The following is a 21849-nucleotide window of genomic DNA, read 5'->3' on the forward strand; positions in this document are numbered from 1 at the left end:
ATATCAGTGTTCAGAAAAATTGGGGTTTTTACAGTCTGTGTTAATGCTCTTCCTGTACTGGGTCACAATGCTGTGTCGGCAGGGAGCTGTCGAGGCTTCACATCAGCAGGTCAAGCAAATAGTTTGACAAAAAGGGGGAGGAGGAGGGAAAAGAGAGAGGAGAGCGCACGACAAAGCAATGTTGTGTTGGAACTGAAAATGTGACATTCAGCAAATGTAAAAATGGGCCATGTTCGAAAATACGAGGGGGAAAAACCTCACGGCGCTGTTTCTTAAAATGAACAGACTTCACAGAAAGCCATCTGAATTCTGGTCCGGGGAGACGCTGATAATTAGCTCTCACTCCAAACACAACCCTCTAATCCTACTTGATACATTTCCAAAAAACCGGATGTGATCGTCATCCAAGCCTGCTTTTGTTGTGTTGAGGTAACGCTACCCATCACCAACCAAGGATTGGTGATACGGTGATGATTTCCAAACGGGCGGTGCCTGTTTGGAAATCCCGAAAAAAAAAAGGATCGTTAGTGCGTGTCATTAAAGGCTTACAGAAAGAAAGAAAAAATTAAATCTGGGCAGCAAGAGACTCTGCAAAAAAAAAAAAAAAAAAAGACCAAAGGACAATAGAAAAGAATGACATCAGCCTAGTGGCCACCCCAGCTGTTGGGACATGTGTAGTCCGATGGCAAGTGAGACATGTAGACCGTATAATGTGCTTACCATCATTACTGATATGAACATGCAGCTCCATTCTCATATTTGTGGAAGCCGAACAGGTTTGAGGCGGGTTGCTCCGAGGAGGAAGATGCATTTGTATTTCACCTGCATGCATCATTTTCCCCCTTGGGGACAGAAGCCATGGCATGAATGTACAGTGCATCATACAGGAAGCCCCCCCCCTCCTCCCTCCCTTTATCTGATGTGATAATAAGAGACATTTCTGAAATGTAATTTCTCCATAGCTGTCATGTTTATGACTGCAAGACAAACACCAGAAGTGTTGCTCCGACTGGCCGGGGCAAAGCAAAGCATAACGCCACTCAATGAAGCAGAGGAAGCTTTAGTCAATTGCAAGGGTGTCTAGACTCCAAACAAACCACTGCTTTATGGAGAATTTCATATTCTGTGAGTCAATTTCCATCTGTAATTGAAACAGTGCATTCATAGCAGAATGCGCCGTATACTAAACATAATTAATTAAACAGAAATGTAGATGGCTCGCTCCCAAAGATCAGACCCGAGGGACCGGCGCTGAGGGGTAGACGTGTGTGTGTGTGTGTGTGTGTGTGTGTGTGTGTGTGTGTGTGTGTGTGTGTGTGTGGCGGGGGGGTTAGCTATGATTAGCGATCCAGGTTGCCTCTTGTTTGGTTAAAAATCATTAAATTACAGTAATGACTAATTTCTCATTCCTGCATGCAATTCGCCCGAGACCACCATGGATTTAATAAAGAGCTGGCGATGAATTACAAACAGCGAGCGGCTGAGGAAAGGCTACGTGATTATACAGAGTAATTCAAAAGTGCATTAATAAAACAATACAGAAACATGGCTAAATCATTTGAGATAAAGGCTATTTGCATAATTCATTAAGATTAATCAGACCAGGCAATCCACCGCGGCGCTCCGAGGAACGGGGAGAGGAGACATGAACCCAATCCCCCGGAAAAACCCTTTCTATCTACAAACAATGATACAAATCTACCCTTGGATCAGAGAATTAACCTCTGTGCACTTTACAGCCCCTGCAGTGTTGAAACACAATCCTTCAGTCCTACACCTTTATGTGAGCTAATATTCTATTAATAATGAAAGATCCTTTCATACCACAGCCCCTCTGGGATTTGTTGCACTGCCATAAAAGACCTTCACAAAAGTTGAATGGAAATGTATTCCGCGCGTTTGGAAGCCACAGCGTGGATCTGACGGCTGGCCGTTTGACAATTCCCTGTGATGCTATTGACTTTGGTGTTTCATTCTTTGCAGCACAATGAGGCGAGCGGGATGCACATGGGATGAGTTTGGCAGTGGTCACGGATCACAAACTGTAGATAAGTCAGCTGTTGTTCTGGGGAAGCCCACCTGTAACCAACACAATGCTCACTCCACTCCCCATGAGCTCAGGGGCGAACGCTGCGGCTGTTTTAAAAAAAAAAAGAGACATTTTCTTTCTCGCCGAGTCTGATGAGAAAATGTATGTTGCTCATTGGTGGGGATTTCTTCTGGCTTTGCTGGTTTGGATGGATTTATTTCGTTTCATATCACCGTCCATGACATTTAGCAGTGAGTCTGTCGTCTGTTCAGTGGTAAGTTCATTAAATATGGCAGCTTAGTGTGTAGCCCTGTGCTCTACGTAGCCCTTTAGCATCAGTGTCGCATGTGTTCATTAAATGCAGACGCTTTCTTATCAAAAAAAACTTCCATGTTCACAGGAAACGACTCAGTTAGGTTGAGCACAATTACTTGATTGATACGTTACATCACTGATGATTTGTTTCCAACAGGACACAAACACAGGTCTCCTAAGTGAATGTCTTGTCAACTTCTGCCCCTTTTGGACTCAATCTCTCGTTACAGTCCGTGACCCGACTTCCTCCTTTACTCCCGTTATAATTGTGGCCGCCGAAGGCCGCCCTTCATGTGCGAAAACTGACACGAGTGTGGTTCGTGGAGCGATACAATTTGATTTGCCGCCAAAGTGGAATCGAGGCGAGGAAACAAAAAACCTGAACCCACTTAAAGGGTCGTGTCCGATGGCGTGACGTCACTTTGGCTTCGCTGATATTCTCGACCCTTTCAGACGCGCCAAGCATCAATCATGCTTAAAGGCCATTGGCCCTGCTGGTTCAAGCTGTTACATTCTGTTCTGTATTAGACGCTCCAATAGAAAGCTCTGTTTATAAGGTCAATAGTTCACCACTCACAGATGCGGGGCCGAGTTATCAGGTCATGATTGTATATATGTGGCTCTTGTGGTCTCCAAAAAGGCTTTTAAAGCAGGAAATGAATGTGTGCTGTGACAATGCAGAGATGACAATGATGCGGTCACTCACCAGAGTTCATCAGTAGCCATCGGTTGGTGATTTCTTTTTAGCAAATATGACCTCATCCAGGAGAAAACCATATCAAAGGCAGCGATATTATTATATGTTAGCCTTCCCTTACATGTCAGGCATTTGAAAGACGACGTTATTCAGTATTAGATTCTCTCGTACATGAAATAAACACCTCTCATACGACTGTCATGTCAGTAGCTTAGCCCATAAACTGAAAAAAAGGGAAACAGCGACTCTGATTCTGTCCAACTGGAACAAAACCTGCCAATCAAAGCTCACAAACCAGGAGGTCATATTCTGTTTGTTCAGTTCGAATAAAAGCTGATGGTTCAAAAATGTCAACACAATGTCTCCACTGCTTGCCCGACAACTTGACGGAGTCTTTGTTGTCACTTTCTAACACACTGGGTTGCTATTGGTCGCCTTATTTTTACCGGTATTATCGGGGAATCAAACTTGTCAGCTAACAAAAGGCAAAACAGTAAATAAATACATGTATTTCCATAAATGTCCAACTGTTCGTTCACAGCAAGCAATACTGTTTGCTGTGGTGTCCATTTTCTAAATATTACAGTTTTCCTCTCATCAAACTTCTCCACTGTAACTCCTAATGAAATCCTGTGAGGCAGGTTATGGAATGTATGTTATTAACTTAGCCGGTTTCATTGAAGGTTTTATAGACTGAAGCCTCTGAAGCTGTTGATTAAAGTTCCCACACTTCTCCTCTCTGGAATAAATCCCCTGGTCAGCCGGCTGAAATAGAAAATAGTGTTAAAATAGTATTTTCTAGCTCTGGTCAGGGAGGTGCGCGCATGTTATTGGAAGTGGATGACCCGACTCAACAATCCTAATTGTAATAGAAGTCCAGCAATATTCCCGTTCAATCCTATTTCAGAGTTGCAGCTTTCTATTTGTAGTATTTAGTGTGTTTATTGAAGGATTTATAAACTCTAAATGAATTGGGATGAAAGAACATAGTGAATATAAACTGAAAACAAACAAGCAATTTATTTTCAGCTTATCTAAATCAAACGAGATCGCAATCAGAGATCGGTAGAGACAATGTTCTTTCTCCCAAAGAAAAAAGGGAACAACACATTTTGATCTGAATGAGGAAGGTCTTCCACTTTAAGAAATGTGCACACAGAAAACAAAGTTTTCACTTACACAAACACCATCTGCTGGGTTTACCAGGGTTTTTGACAGGATGAATTAGTTTGAAAAACTGTCAGATACACCAAGCAAAATTAGATTTTCTCATTTCGTAATGAAAGCTGACAGACTGTAATGAAAAACCGCTCGATCTTCAAACAGCCAAGATGAAGTGTAAAAGTCTGGCTGGAAAACTTTCCCCCTTTTAAAAAAAAAGAAGAAAAAATCTGATTGTGTTCTCTCTTTTCAATATCTGGTGTATTTTTCCTCCCTAAATTGGATGCTCTAATTCAGTTTGGGTCGGAGTTTGATGTTATTTCTGACGGCTGTTTGTGTTATTCTCGTCTTCCATAAGCAGTTTATTTTGTAATGATTTGTGCCTCTCTCTCTCTCTCTCTCTCTTTGTGTGTGTGTGTGTGTGTGTGCACCGCTGTGACCTGAGGCATAATGGGATTATCCTGCTCAAGGCGAGACGTAGATGCCTTGAATTCTAATATCAAAGTATTCCTCACTGTACCTGACACCTCCTCCTCTCTGTGTTTCTCATGCCCGACTGGACTGAGAGGCGATTAGCACATGAATCACCACGCAGCCCGCCAGCTATTTCGCCGAGTCATTTATTACAGCTTCCCATCCACAGTTGTTGTATTTTTCTGGTCTATTTACAACAGCGCATACTGTACTTTCACGTGCACAAATTATGTGTGAAGCGAGTGTGTCAACTGGAAGAGAGAGAGAGAAAAAGAAAAAAAAAGCTGCAATCTGACGGAGCTGCTCAGCAATTCTGAGGCTGTGCGGCGTCCTACAGGCGCCCGTGTCCAAGTATATGGTGTTGACAAGACATTAGTGCTGGCCGGTGCATTTGCTCTCACCCCTCATCAGAGACACTCTCGGCTCCCACACTGCATTATCGCAAAGCCCTTGGGTCAGAGGAGAGGCCCTCTGTAATTTGAAAAGGAAATTATCTTTTGTGGGACTTACTCAAACAGACGAAATGCAGGAGGAGGAGAAAGAGGAGGAGGAGGAGGAGGAGGAGGAGGAGGAGGAGGAGGAGGAGGAGGAGGAGGAGGAGGGAAGGGGAGAGCAGAGGGTGAGTGGGTGTCTATAGGCAAGGGAGAGTTGATGGAAAGGTGAAAAGTACTACTGTACTTCCTCTCTTGGCAACCTGTGAACAGGTTAATGGGAGAGAGGTTCGCAATCATCGGATATCTGGATGGGCAGAGACGGCGAGGCAGACACACACACACACACACACACACACACAATGACATTCTGATGGATTTCTAACTGCCTTTTCTTTCTCCTTGGCCCCATTTTGAAGTGCGTAACTGTGCATTTAGTTATTTATTCACCTTGTTGCTTGGATGCCGCAAATAGCATCCATTTCTTTGCTAATGGTCCGGTTACATTACACCAGGAGCAGGGCCCGCCCCTCTACGACATTTATTTGATGATTGAGGACACTATTAGGGGATGCGAGAGAAATTAAAGTGTTTTTTTTTTCCATATTTTCTTTTAGAGGAAAGGTGGGGTCATGGCATCCTCTGCTATGTTATGCAAATGCCCCTCACTGCTCATAGGATGCATATTAATAACTGTTCCCCTTTTGATCTAGCACAAATCTTTTTGAGATCAAATACGACACCAAATAAGGACTTTCCCTTCACCATGCGAACACACTGAACTGAGACGGTGGACGTGTTACATAACAACACATGATCTGCTAAAAGCCTGCTGATGTTCAGCTGAAACATGACAATACGATGAACACTCAGACACGTTTCTGTAACACACAATAAGCCAAAGCTGAGTTCACTAACAGCTACACGGGAGCAGTTGTTGAGAATCCGACATGGAAACACAAAATAGTGCAGAAAGTGTGCATTCTCTAGTTTGAGGCCGTTTGCAGATAGCTTTAAATATGATGCACAGAAAATGTGATTGCCCACACACTTGAGGTTGTCTTTTTATTTTTTATTTCAAGCTTAGACGTTTGATTAATGTTTAAAGTGAAAAAGAGGAGGTCCGAGAAAGTTCAAGCTTGTTTCCAATGTTTAATTCAGTCCTCCCTCGTTCGATGTGTGGGTTCTTTTTCGTCGCATCGGGGCTGACTGAAGTTCACGCGGCGCCGCGCCACGGCCACATGCAAGTGTGCAGGTGGACCTCGGTGATTAATACAAATGATTTATCAAAGTAAATAGCTCGAGCTGCTAACTCTCCGCTCCGAGCCAAAAGAATGATTTAAGATTTGTGGCCCGTGAGGTACAGGGGAACTTCTTCCAGCAGATGTTCTTGACTAATTATCTATTGTTGCGCGGCTCCCACAATCCTTCAGTTCCTCTGTTGTCTTCCGGTGGGAGCCCGGTCATCCTTGTTTCATATCCTCGGCTTGGTCTCCGCTTACCTGGGGCACTCCTCTCCATCTGTGAAGGGAACCGGAGAGACAGAGAGCGAGATGAGCCCGGCAGTAGCACGCGGCGGCGCACACACACCTTTAGCTGTCATTTTCAAGAGCAAACACCTCTCTTTCCTGCTGCTTAAACGCAACGGGAGAGGAGTTATTTAAAGCGCAACAGTCGACAGTTGTTATGTTTAAGTGTGCTTTGCAAAAAAACAAAAAAAAACCAGCTGTAGCGTGGCATACTACGCTTTGATGAAGCCATGTGGTTATTTATGGAAACAGACCTTTGAATGTTTATGCTGCTTAGGCATTTTAAAGGGAACAAGCTATTCATTCCGCTTCAATTTATGCGCCCAATTCAACAAGTAGAAATAGAAATAGGAGTGAAATAGCATAAAACTGAGAGACAGACTTTCTTTTTGCTCTTAACACCGTTCTCTACGATGAGCACGTTGGCACATTTATTCCCGCTGAATAATTGAACGAAAGAGCGTTTACATGGAGAGCAAATTGAAATAGTGTGCATGCTTTCAACAAACACAGCCTGAATATTTCAGCAGTGGTAGGTCAGAGAGAGAGAGAGAGAGAAGAAAGGAAAAAAAAGGCCGGGTTTAGCTGCACAACGCGCAACGACGGAAAGCGTCTGGTTGGGTCGGCTGTCTCAAAGTCCCCAGCTTTAACTGTACGAGCATCCTCCATCCGCAGTAATGGACTAGCTGGTTGAGCAAAGCCTCCGTGTACACAGAGAGGGCTCCGGCAGCACCGCGGACAACCCGGGCCACGGCAAAGCGGAGCCCGAATGGATTAAGATGCGCTTGGCTGCCTTTCGCAGTCCTGTCAATGTGGGCTGTGGCTGTGGGCTGGCGCAGATCACAGAGACGCAGGAAGGTCACCGCCGCTGGGAAAAGGAGGCAGAGAAAATATTGTCCTGACAAGATGTAGAGTGACTTCTGCAACCCGAGGCTTGTGTTTCAGATTAAACCACATTGGCTGATAGGAGAGGAGAAGTCAGAGGAGGTGTGAAAGGGAGGGGAGGAGGGGGGGGTTGAAGGGTGTTGATGCCGCCACCCTTGATGTCGCAGCCCCCTTCCTTTAAATCATTTGACATGAAAAGCTTTGAAGGATGCCTGATGAAACAGTTCATTTCCTCTCCACCTTAAATTAGTTTCACCTTCGCATCCATGGTGTTAAATGTTCGGAGAAATGGTGTGTCATTCATGATTTAGTAATGCTTTCCAGCATTTCATCAACAAAACTGTACAGTAAAGCTAATGTATTATGCATGGGGGTTTCTTCATAACACGGCAGGCTCAACAATTCCTCGTATACATATCAGCTACCATAACATAGAGCTCGGCCATGATATGTATCGCATATCATCCGTGCTCTTTGTGGCACTGTTTTTAGCCCAAATACTGGAACACTGGAGATAGTTTATCTTTTCAAAAAATGTGCCACAGACGTAGCGTTTCTGGTTTTTTTTTGAAAGGTGAAGCAGTTCCCTAAAATAGTTGTGCTTTGTAGTCACACGTCACTCAAACAGGAGTAAATAGTGAGTCTGAGTCTATTAATACACATTTGGCGCTCTCTTGAGTGCAGTTTGGTGCATGAAGAATAGTTTCAAAATGAATGAAGGTGCTAATGTTCCTACTAATGAGAAAACATGTCACCCAGTGCCACATTGTTGCTCACTGACATGTATTTAATAGTTTGTTTTTACAAGAATGTCGAAAAATACACTGTATCAGGCTTTAGCCACAAGACATTCTTGTTTGTAGGATCTATTAATTGGCGGTTTGGCTCTTTTTAAAGGATTTGTTTAAATGCAAAACTATCATTACCCCTTTACTTCAAGCAAATCATATTCTTTCACAATATCTCATGCATTCCTCTTTGGTGACAAGCATCGCTGTCCTAGAGGGAAAAAAAAAAACGTTATGTTATGGTTATTAAAGCGAGTCCAAATATCTGCGCGCATGCTACAGTAAAGTTCCTACTTTGTAGTCTTTTGAATTAGATTTTGAGACCGCTCAGCATAAATCCCGACATTTTGAAATCATACATTGAAAGCAAGCAGATTCATCATAGATAGACTGCATCTGATAGTAGGCCAACGATTCATCGCTGAAGGGGGCGTTTGTTATCTGCGTAATGTTTCATGCTCCTCGTTGGGTTCACCCCGGCTTTTTTCTTTTCTTTTTTTTTTTACTTCATCACTCATTAGGCCTGCCAGTTAAGGAACCGTCATGCAGGTCTTCCCGTTTCTTTCTCAGTCCATTGGCAGTGGAGGTGCAGTCCTGGCAAAGTCCAGAAGGGCCTCAGCAGCACTCTCCATTAGTTTGGCTGATTCAGGGTTGTTAGCCATTTTTAATTTCCCATTAGACCCACAAAAGCTCTATTCATGTTCTCTCTCAGGTAACTCATTAATTTGCTGTGATGCATATGAGATGGCGAGTGAGGGTCTCTTGCCAAGAGTTGGCTAGCATTTTATGCATAAAAGAAATACAGAGTGGAGCAGATGGTTACATTAGGGACTGATGATACTGACACAATGCAGCGAGCAAATATGTCTCTGTATGTATGTATGTATGTGTGTGTGTAGTGGAATAATTTACATACAGTGTATCTGTGTTTATTATATGAAGGAAAGATGGTGTATGTACATCTCATATTAAACACGAGCGGTATAGTGTGTAGAGAAGGTGCTGTTAACAATCGCTCGCTGTCTCTTCAGGTAAAAAAAATGAGCTTGTAGAAAATGAAAGCAAAATCAATCAAACAGTAAGAGAGACATCAAATCTGGGAATGTTTGGCGCACAAAGAAGAGGGGCGCTGCAGTGTCAGAACAAGTGAGGCCCAACATAAGGCACGGCGGGCTCCACGCTGCAGGACTCTGCTTTCATTGGACTCCATGTGAGTCTCAACCCGCTTCGCCTTTGTTCAGCCCGTTCTCTGAACATCACCGCCCTCTTTGACTTCGCTGTGTGCAGTCGGAGTACCTCGGCATGACTCAGCTCTACAAAGGCACTGCAAGGTAAGTGGACTCTGTGGTGGATTTCATTAAGTGATAGAGACATGCAACATACCTCATCACTTTAGCTTAAGCTAGCCATAATAAATCTCAACTGCATGCTTTGTCCGCGACTAATGAGTGTGTTTTTATTATTAGTTAAGCCTATAAAATATGATCCAGAGCCATAGAATACATCTTCAGTGTTTTCCCACCAACAGTCTTAAACCCAGCGATATATTTTCGCTGGATTTGAGAAGCTTGAAGCGTAAGCTTTAGCATTTTTGACCTCAAAATGACTTGTATGGATTTATGCAGCTTCTTGAAGGTTTGTGATCAGCTCGTCTCTGGTTTGATTGACACATGGTCTTGAGGGTGTAAAAAAAAATATTTTTCATATGTATCTGCCAACGACAACACCAGCACATTGGCTGACATAAAATAAATAAAAAATGTATTTCCCATATCCAGTGAGAGACTAATTGTCGTTTGACGGAGGCAGATATACACATAGGCAAAGATGATTCGATGTTGAGGTTCGTCTTCTCCAGAATTTAACCGTGGCAGTTTGGAAAAGCCTCTGCTGCTGCACAATCTATCATAAACATCCCCAACAAAGTATTAAAAATATGTATTTTCGTAATGTACCAGCCTTCTCAAGGATTGCAAAAAATATGAGACATGAAAATAGTAATCAGTGGGAAGATGAAAAGAAGCAAAGGAGCCCTCATGGAAGAACCTCTGAGGGGCTGGAGAAATTGCAATTATAGAAACTATTGACTTGGGCTTCCCAAGGTATGATCAATTGCAGTGAAATAATGACATATCTGTGTTGTTTTGACCCATTCACAGTGAAGGCAATTTATTTTGTGTGACAAGAGGCTTGCAAGGGACAACTCAGCTGATGTGTGCCAGAGATCAAGGAGAGGAGAGTTTCCAGCTGGAAAGACAAAGCAGAGAATCAGAAGTAGGTCATTACTTTTCTACATTGAGTATGTGGCAGCAAATGTTTTTTATTTATTTATATTTGTAGTCAGACACTCTGATGATCTTCTAGAGTTAACAGGACTGAATATTTCATATGCATTTATGAGAGCTCAGGCAGATAACTCCAGTCGCAAATGAAATATTCTGCTCTTTGCAATATTGTTCCATTGTATATGAACGTGGCCTCTGAGCTCGAACTGAAAACAACTTCACTATTCTCGAAATCAAAGCCGTCACATGTTTTGGAAGATATGAAATTGCAGGTGCATAATCTGCATTGCTTTTGAACAGTAAACACAAAAGGGCCTCTATGATGGCAATTTGTACAATAAATATATTCATCAAACTCTTCCAGGTAAAAATATTTGTTCACGTTTTTTTATACTGGAAATTACATCAGGAAGAAATAAAATATCACTGGTTGTTTATTTATTGTAATTGAATGGAGCTCATTCCTCTACTATCTTGCTCTTAGAAACAAACAATACGCCTCATTTTACTCACAATCTATTGTATTCATTATAACATGCTACTTTATGGATAGCCTACTTTTATATATTGCAATTGCAATGCCATTATGTTGTGTTTAATCATTTTCAATATTCAATATTAATATAATATAATATCAATATTAACAATTTAACAATTCACAGTTAATCAATGTATTTGTGTGGATTTATATATATATATAAATATATATGTTGAGTCTCTGACAGGATATGTTCCCTTTGTTCAACAAAGTTTAGAAGAAGAACACACATTGCCGATATGGCTACCTGATTGAAGTGGCCAATTATACTCAGCGGTTGGCCCGCTGTGCAACTACAATTTGTACCATTTGCAACATTTAACTCCCGGCACCAACTGTTTGATTCTTTGTCTCATCTTTTTGTGGAGGAATCACCGTGTGTCTTTGAAGGGATAACCGTGTCTTTGAAGGGATGAGCGTGTTTTTCGCCGCGGTGCGACTGGATGAATGTCTGTGATTCTCTTAGTTTAGCAGAACGTTAATCGTTTTTCAACTCAAAGCGCCACTTGAAGTTGCAGGAGGAGTTTTCCTCTGTTGCTGTAGGCAGCTCGAGACGTCGATGGATCTTCCGAATGCCGCTAAGATGACGAGGAACACTACACTTTTTGAGGCTAAGTAATTGCTGCCTGTGCTCACATGAGTACTATGTCTGTTCAGCGGCTGTTAGCTATAGCATTGGGCTAACTTCAGGCTTACGTTGCATATGAGTCACGACATTGTTCCCCACCTGAACTATTCACGGTGCATGTATTGACATCTGCAGGCTGCCTGCAAGCTTCTGCTCCTTAGCTGCTGTTCACCTGTGTCCAGGTATTGATTTGTAGAATATTGTTTATGCTGATTTGTCTGTTTGTTGTTGTTTGACATGTGCTCCATTTCATGCTAATGAATTGTATAACTTGAGGTGTGAAATATATGTGGGAGAAAACTACTTGTGTCCCACATGCGACACACACCTCTTCTCCGCAATCTGCGTTGCATTCCATAAATATTTTATTTCCCAAACATCGGCTTTATGTAACAGCTTGCTCCACATGTGAACTGGTGAGCGCCTGTTCATTTATCCTACATTCACCGTTGATTTTATTTGAACAGAGTCACACCGCCACTCTTGAACTCATATCCACGCACTGACGGCCATCTGACGCAATCGGCGCAACACAACATTTCATAAGTAAAAGATTGTCGGCTTCGAGCCATGAAGTCCTATGCAGATGTTGGCTATAATTATCTGCTGCGGAGCGGATGTGTCTCAGCCTGGTGTGGAATTTCACATAGCTGCATTTAGATTGGTCTGTCTGTGCTATTTAATCTATTAATTGGCAAAGAACTGACGTGATGAGATGAGTGAGATTTGGTGTAAAGTCACAACCCCTCTGGGGTTGTTATTGTAACTTGCTAATCTTAGTTGGTAGAAAGTGAAGAGATGAGAGCCTTCACATCAACTCTGTAGACACTCTCTATTCCAAATTTTCTCTGTTGAGAAGTCATTAGTCATGGCCTACGTTTGACCTTTTGTCCTTTGGTCGTTGAGATCAAAGACGTTGTTCTTTCCCTTTCCCTGAGAAATCAACACCCTATCTGTTCACGACCCGCTTCATGTACAGAAGTAAGGAAAAGTCAATAGGCCTTTGATCTACTTCATCTTATCACCATCTGCTGCAAACCATCTCTGAGAAATATTTAACTCAGTTTAGACTCTATCTTCACATAACGTTACAATACTATATTTTACCATCACAATATACTGTACAGTAGTATACTATTCATGTGTTTGTCAATGTATTAATCAAGTTTTCATGTTGCTTCGCATGCCTTGGTTAGCGTACTGATTTGAGTTATTCCTATATAAATGCTTTGTGTGACATCTCAAGGCTAACGTTCTCATTCGGCATGTGCTGCGGTTCTCAACCTTTTCGAGCGGCAACTCGCCCCCCCCCTCCCTCCCACATAATCAGGTTGGCACAATGATTGCTCATTTATTGTCATCATATCACGACTGTGTGCAGGTAAGTGGTGTCTAACCATGTTGACATATAGTTATTGTCAGCCCCACGGTTAAGCCAGTGGGTGTTTGTTCTGTGAAAAGGTGAAATTAGAAGCATAATTACGGGTTGCTGAGGTGAAGCACATGTGTCAGTGTGACTGAAATGGAGCAAGTGAGATCAAGACTGGCTGATATTGAGTGAATATTGTGAAAGCTCTGAGTTATGAATGTAAATGAATATAGCTTTGTTTGTGATAACAGTGTTGTTTAGTTTAATCCGAACAGCAAAGGGCTTCAGGCACATTGGATTTTTGATGCGCTCCTTGACTTTTTCTTTCCCTCTGACCCGCTGAAAAATCCCCTGTTAGCAACTCATGTGCACACACCCTTTGACTCTCACAACGCTCAATACAATCTATTCTGAGGCAAATTAAATCACTGGCACAGGCCATGTAATAAATCATTACCCAGTCTAAAGTGTTATTTTATCTCCACAACCATTTGGCAGCCCCATGGAATTATGTTTTAACCCCGGTGGGGTTTTTAGGACTGTCCCATAGAAGAAGTTTGAGTCTCCTCTTCATTTCATTTCTCTCTTTATTTTGTCTTCTTCAAAAAAAGACTAACGTTGGAAATTATCTTTCCATACGTCTTTCACCTGTCTGTATACCGGTGTCTCAAAATGTATGTAACAATGATTTATTGACGGTAAAATGCTACACGTGGCTCGCTAATCAAAGGTAAACCATTTCACATGAATAGAGCTTTCTTCACGGACTTGCGAGTGAATATCTGGTCGAGATAGGGCGCCGGATCGAAGTGATCATCACAAGGTTTCGCTATCTACCAAAATGAACTCCTCTCTTACACTCACACATCTGTGTTTCGCAATGACACAGACAAATGGGACATGGGGATAGTAAAAAAGAAAAAAAAAAAAAAAAAAAGTACTTGAAGTCCTTTCGCCTGCTCACAGAAAACGATCCATCAGGCTCCTGCCGACCCTTCTGCCTGTGCGTCTGCGTGGTCTGCAAATTGCTTAAATCCCAATTCCAGTTTGGGGATGTTTTAGTTGAACCTTTGCTAAGTCCCTTGAACTCCGACTGGCCATTTGTAGCTTAGCATCGACCAGCTCTGACCAGTGTGGCTTCTCTCTGAAATAGCTTCCTTTATCGTTGATCATATAATAATGTATATTATGTGAAGTTAGTGACAGCTCCAGGTCAACTTCGACAGCTTGATGGAATAGTGGAGGGGTGGGGGCCTGACCTTTTTTATGACGAACAAATATGGACAATTTCATTTTCAGCCCACCTTTTTTAAAGCGTTGCTTGTAAATGTGATGGTGATACAGTACTTCTGGGTTCAAAGCATATTGCTGACAATGTTCTATATGTATCTTATTGTCATTAAATCCCGTGAAAAGACCAACATCCACAGTGAATTGATCCTTACAAGAATTGCCTGTGAAGCAAAAGTCTGATTTTACCTAATTGTGCTGTGTCATTTACTTGTGCTGTGTATAGCAGCAATGTTTGATTATGGAGGATTTCTTTGACTAAATCTCACATACACCACACAGGTGTCATTAATACTTACTGGTGCGCCTAATGTGTAGAAATTGGCAGCTGCAAACGGTCCCCATCGAATGTACTTTTTATGCTTTTTAAGTAAAATGTGCCAAAAAAAAACATTGCCCAGATGTTTTAGAAAATTACTTGGCTTACAAAAAACTATTTATGACCCTTTTTTTCAACAACAATGATCCTTTCATCTGATTTGTTGACAATAATATTAAAGAAAAATAAGTCCTTTCTGTCGAACAGTGTATATTTTGTATTTACATACTGTCGACATTAGTTATTAGTTATTTGTATTTGCAGTCCAACTTTGAATCACACGAAGGAGCCTGAAAGTTCTTATTTTTCCAATAATTGCAGCCTACTTAGAAAATTGAATCTAATATGAAAGCCTAGCATACGTTCTCTTTGTTTTATTGCTGATCAGAAAAAAAGGAGAGCCTAACTCTGAACCAAGTAGTTTTGACATTTCTTCCATCACATGATACCTGCAATCAACTGTTTTGTGCCCCAATCTACAAAACAATGACTCTTTGTTTCGTCATCCATTAAATTTACTTTTTGTGGTGTTTCTGTATCTCTAGGGTAGTGATATCATCATTTGAGGATACCCAACCATAGTGTAATCTTCTTAAGGGTGTGTACTCCTCCATCAGAATAGTGTTAGTGATGTACATAAACATGACATCATTTGGTTTTATGGACTACAGCTTCAGACGAAAGCAGTTATGCCCTTTATGTAAAACCCAATAAGATTATTTGCATCTCTCTGTCTCTGGCTGTTTTACATAATGTTCACCCGCAAATCACACTTTTTAAATTATCACTTGGGACAAACCATGCAAAGGTATTGACACTGCAAACATTAACAAGGATATCTTATATGTGAAGAAGCGAGAGCGGAACTGACAGTCACTCTCCTGTTCTCTGCGATGAAGGAGTGATATGAAGGAAGCACACATTTCATGATGCAGTTTCTTTAATTAGTCGCCAGAGTCTTGACACAACAAAGCAGGGAGAGAGAGAGAGGGAGGAAGAGATGGAGGGAGATGAGGTTGTTAATTCCACTGCTGTCTGCTCGCATTTGAGCACTCATTAATCTGAGATAGGGCACACCCTGTTGTCTCGCTGAGCATCTTTTATAAAAACCAGCATTAGCACTTCTGCTGCATTGAGAAATTGTCTGTGATGTTTCACGGGAGAGAGAGAGAGAAAGAGAGAGAGAGAGGGAGACAGAGATGCCTGAAGCACACTGGGCTTCTGTGCTCTCTCACAACATTTGGGGCCTCCTCTCCAGCCAGCGGATCCATAACACTTTTCCACACAAGCAGAGCTCCTGGATTGTGACCTTCAAAGTTTACTACAAGCACCAATCAAGTGTGACCACTCCAACGTTGAATGTATTGTTTTACAGTTAATTGAGTTATTGTCGGCGAAGACGAACGAGCTCGCTCCGTTTGTTTTGCCATTAGCGCTGATGTGATATCTGCAGCAATTTAGACATATTTTTTCCTCTTCCCTCAATTAGAGTAATGTAATCTCTGTTTACAGAATACATCTCCATGCACTAAAAATATCCATTGTAATTGGAAGCCAGACAATTAATTTAGCCCGCACAACAAGTCAATGGGAATTGAACAAAGGGTTATGTTTGTGTCATTAACTCGGTGCAATTGGCAATTTATATGCTCTGTGTTGAGCTTGTGAACATCATCTACGCATGCATGCATATTCATTACCATGGCCACTCAATTCACAGAGCAAGAAGTCTGAACAAAGGTGAATGAGAGGCTGAACCCTCTAACTATCCATCATTATGCCCGCTAGATGTACTCGGGGAGGGTGGTTGCAGTGGTGTTCATGCACATGCACACCTGTTTAAGAGTGTGTGTGTGTGTGTCTGTGTTTGTGCATGCATTTGTTGGCCTGTGAGTACGAGTGCAGAGAGTTTCTCCTCTCTCAATCCTCTCTCCACTCTACCCGAGGCGTTGGCAACTGCTCTTCTCCTGGAGCCTTGTCAATAACACCTCTGCCACCTCCATTCTGCCCAGAGGAGAGCACCACTCTGCCGGGTCCAGGGCGCAGCCAGAACCCCCCCCCCCCCCCCCCGCTCCCTCTCCTATCCTGCCGCCATTAATCCACTCCTTTGGCAGGCAGAATCCATCTCCCCTCGGCACCTGTTTGACAGAGGGTAAAAACAGGGATGAGATAGCAGGGCACGGATCAATCCCTTCGATCCCCTTCTCCGTCTCAGCAGTCATTCCTCAGCCAGTGGTTGTTGTTGTTGATGTTGCTGCTGTTGTTTGGCATGACACTGCCCCATGCCCAGTCACTGAAAATGAGGCAGCTGAATTATGGTTTTAGGTGGAGAGACCTTTTCACAGGAGGTGAAATTGTTTGGGGCGTGTTTTTTTTCTTCCATCTGCTAAAAAGTAAGTATTGTTGCTATATTTTATTTTTTAAATAAATGCTTTCTTTGATCTGGTATCTGGAGCTGAAGTGCTACAGAAAATGGACTGGCCACATACCAAAGATTCTCCATTCCAGGTAGAGATGCACCGATTAATTGGCGGCCAATTGGAAACCATCCAGTCAGCTGGTCAGGTACTGTATTTCCTGTATTTTTTTTGTCGGTTTTGGCTATATTAATCACTAGGATTTATTCCATAATATCCAGAACTTGTCTAGTATTAGCTATAAAAGGCCCAGTGTGTAAGATGTAGTGGCATCTAGTGGTGTGATTACAGCCAACTAAATATATCAATTAGAATTTATTTTAAAAATATGTACCAAAATATTGTTTATAGAATAGCAACACTTGTGTTTTCAACAACAGTCACTGTATGAAGTCATCACTGGAAACAAATATAAATAAACCATTTCTGAGTGACAGCTCAGCTGCTTTCTTAACAAAAACATACCTTTTGGATGATTGTGCATGCTGTGCTCATGTTAGCATAGCGGCGGTGGCTGATTTAATTAGGTTACAAATATTGTAGAACCCATGGAGTAGCAAGCGTAGTTACCATGAATTTCAATCACTTCATCTTATCTGCTGGCCCTTCGTGCATGTGTGTATGTGCGTCTCTAGTCGTGATGGGCAGGTGGCACCTTGCATGGCAGCTCCTGCCGTCAGTGGCTTCACGGCTGTAAACGACTTGTAATGTTAAAAAAAAAAAAAAAAAAAGGGCTTTGAGTGGTCGGGAGACTAGAAGCACTCGGCGAGTACACGTCCATTACCATGTGCGTGGAGTTGGAGAGCATATGTGTGCTGCAGCGTGATAATAAATGAAATCAAAACTTACGCATCGCTACCTTCAGATCCCGTAAAACGTGAAAGGCTCTGGCCGGAGCCAGTGGCCCCGGTGGGCTGCTGTAAAAACATGGCGGCGCATAATGGCGGTATATACAGTATATATATTTTTCTAAGCTAACGGAAACGCTCCAATTCTTAGTTTCAGGTGATTCTACAATGATTAAAACGGTTTTGAATATTCTATTCCAATGCTGCCAATTAATCCCCTTAAATGTTACTGTTCCTTTAAGTGTTTAAACTATCTGGTATTTTATACATTTAGCTTTACATGGTTGTCAGGCAGATCTTTGATCACTCGAGGGGAAACAGTCAACCTTCATTTAAAAGGTGAAGTGAGTTTTACTGCATACGTCTGTATACACACCTTAATGTCCCCGTCACTGTGTCTATGCCCTTCTGTGTTAACGCTACGCTACCTGCAGTGGTGACAAGTTGGGGCAGCAGCTTTGATGCTTGTCCTTTGTGTGTTTTTCATAACACTTTGCTGCTTTAAAGTGATTGGTGGAGGGCAGGGCAGTGGCTCCCCTTCAACATGACTCCAAGGTGGAAGTGAGAAAGAGAAAAAACAACAGAAAAAGTAATTAATGTATGTGGGACTGCTTCTAAGTTAAACACATAAATGTATAACGAGCATACACAGCAACATAGACATCATGTTCCTATTGAAGAGCAACAACACATTTTATTTTGAACATGTACCTTTACTCGAAAAACAGATGAATAACACACAAATACTATTCAAGTCATTTTATTCTTGGAATTACATTGAGTCCTACAAATAAATCAACAAATGGCAGGGCTTTAAAGTGAGGAACAAAAATGATCCACAAACAAAACAAAGTAACAGAATTCAGGGCATCTGAACGTGTTTTGTGGAGTGCAAATTACATTTGGGATGTTTCTGTGCTCTATTATAACTTGCAGGTACATGTTTCTCGCATCTTATGAAACCGGGATGATACAAACATAGATAGGAATCAATGAAAAGAGGGGGCAAACACACAAAAAAAATGCAGAAAAAGAATTGAAGAGCGAGTCTGATTAAAAGCCTCACGTGGCACCCTTTGGGGAGATCCTTCCACTGCCTGGTGCGTAGATTGCAGCACAAAGAGTCTGCAACATCTTAAAGATCTCAAGGATCATTCGGCCACAAAAAAAAAAAACATCACTTCTGCTGCACATCATCAAAAAGCAAGAAGAAACAGCTGCCACCAAGGCTGGACCACGCACGATCCTGAGAAGGCTGTGAACTCCAGATAAAAGCCTTTGTTGTCGGGATGAAAAGGAGCATTCGAAATGCACAAAACAGCCTCACTCCGAGTGAGTTCTGGAGCTTTACATCACAGCCAACGTAATGAAAGACATTAGTTTGCCCTTTTATTCCCCGCCGTGATGAAACCCATCTACATTGGCGGAGAGGCCGCTCTGTAGGTTGTGTGGAGCCGCAAGTCGGTCAGTGCGCTTGACACACTCGGTCGACGCTGTCGGTGTTACGCGCGTTCATCAAAGAGAGAACGAACTCTCTTCATTTGTAGAAAGACTAGGCACGTTATCAATATCTGCTCCCAGCGCAGGAGTGGCAGGAGTGCGAGGTCACTAATCACGTGACGAGAGAGTTGACCGGCGAAGACAACGGCGGAGGATTTGATGTCGAAGAGAAAAGCGTTTATTTGTTGTTTGTCTAACAGATCGAGCCAGGCAAGACGTGGAGCGGCTCGAGCATCTGGTCAATTTTTTTTTTTTTTAAAGATAAACACCTTTGCAGACTCCAGATAGTGTCCCATCACTGCACCCACAACTTTTTCATCTATGTGGGTTGTTACTGGACTGTTCAGTTTTCACTTTGTCTCTAAGACAATAAATATAATTCAAACGGGCAAGCAGATAAACTATTTCACTACGTAAAAGCACAATTATCCATGAAAAATGAATAAATGCATGGGTAGCATGACTAAATCTCAGTTTATTGAAGGAGTGATATTATATTTGCGGCAATGCAAAAGGGCAGTCGTTTCTTTTTAACATCCACTGTAATGACTGCGATATGCCGATAGAGAGCCAGTTTAAAGGCTCTTTATAAGCTGTACTGTTTGCCTTTGGCTATTTATTTATTAGTTTGAAAGAGACCGCTTGAGAGAGACTGAGAGAATTGGGTGTTTTGCTATAACGCATAATCAATGTTAATTTGTATCAAAATGTTTGCTCTCTCACTTGCAACAGTGCACACAAAGGGAGGCAAGCACATCAGCTACATATTCATTAAAAAATGATAATACAAGTTGATGATAATGACCATCTGCCTTAACGATGCAGTTTAAATATTATTATTTCTTTACATAACTGCTGATCCTTTATTATTAGTTCTACTGAGTTGAACATAAAGGCTAGTTTAATAGAGGACCGCAGGAATATATAAGAAGTCTCTTTTGTCAAGAAAAATATATTTTCAGTGTCTGATAACCAATTATTTAATATGATCTGTGCAAAGGACGCTAAGACGGTAACACATCCTCAGCCTTGATGTTTAAACAGAAGGTGTGCTTACTTCTAATTGGATTTTTTTTACAGCAAGGAAAAATATCCTTTCACAAAAACCATTACAGTATCATGACATTTCTTTGACTCAAATATTGACTCAAATTTGATTCAAATTAAAACAGATTTGCACTGACTGAATCTTGACTAAAAGAAAAGAAACTCACATATGACTTCAAACCAACGACAATTTCAGTAAGCGAACCAAGACTAAAAATAAAAATTCTTTCAAAAAAAAAACAAAAAAAAGTACCTTTAAGAAAAAAAGCAAATATGGATACAGTTCTCATACTCAGCTTTACTTGCTTTGTTTTATTTAACTGCTTTAATGTTTTCAATTGTTGCTTTGTGTTCTTGCTGAAACACTTTGTCTAGACTTTGCCGTTTTGATTGTGGAGGTTGTGAGTCATGAAGTTCTGGTTGTGGGAAAAGACACCAATTGACTGTTTCAGAGTGGCTTCACGATCCAATATTGACCTGTTTGCATGAGTGAATGTGTAATTACACAATGTAGGTTGTTGTAAGAATGAGACCAAATGTGTCACTTTTGACTGACAACATTTGCGTCTTTGTGCTAAACCGGGCTAAACTTGGCTGATGTTGATATTGATCTGTTAGTCAGACTCTGGGTTAGATGGTAACACATGTGTGTTGAAGTAATCACACCTGGAAAGTGTGACAGGTCCCAAGTAGCTGTTGCCCTTCACTGCTGGAAATGTTCCATCACTGTTAAAAAGGAAATATTTAGCAAGAAACTCATTGATTATAGTCTTTAAGGTCTGGCGTATTTAAGCTCATCGTTGGTTTCATACTCCTCCACATCAACCGGGCAACTTGCTGTCCCAAATATCCTCACTCATTTTGATTAGCTAACCTTTGAAAGAGATACAGCATGAAACAAAAAGGTAGCGAGAGCGGCACTCGGAGAGCCCATACATCACCAGGGCCTTGTTACGGAAAGGGAAATATATGTGTTTGTATCGTAGCCGTTACAAAATGAAATAACGTCCTTTTCACCAATGTTTGTTAAAAATCGCGCTCATCGTTTTTTTTCTTCCCGTCATCCTTGTTGACAAGCAGACAGCACCCTGCTTGGCGAAGGTAACTGTCCAGACAAAACTAAACTAAAGCACAAACAATCTGGAACTGGAAAAGAAATAATATTCGCGCGTAAGTTCAGATTTGGTTTTGGCTTGTTCATCTTTGGTTTCTTATTGCTTCCTGCCATTGTGGCAGTGATGTCTACTGTAGGGCATTTACGGCAGACCCTCAGATGTCATGTGCAGCTTTTAAATAAGC

At 41.7% G+C, this 21849-nt stretch overlaps 1 protein-coding gene across 1 annotated transcript in view; it reads right to left on the bottom strand.

Moving 5' to 3' along the window:
- Nucleotides 1-21849, bottom strand: part of tspan2a (tetraspanin 2a) — a 356749-nt gene that overhangs the window by 196556 nt on the left and 138344 nt on the right. The gene's annotated exons all lie outside the window — the stretch shown is intronic.

The sequence above is a fragment of the Clinocottus analis genome, unplaced genomic scaffold, assembly GCF_023055335.1.
Source record: "Clinocottus analis isolate CAN_PGR_092001 unplaced genomic scaffold, fCliAna1.0.p SCAF_3, whole genome shotgun sequence".
In the NCBI taxonomy this organism is placed as follows: Eukaryota; Metazoa; Chordata; class Actinopteri; order Perciformes; family Cottidae; genus Clinocottus; species Clinocottus analis.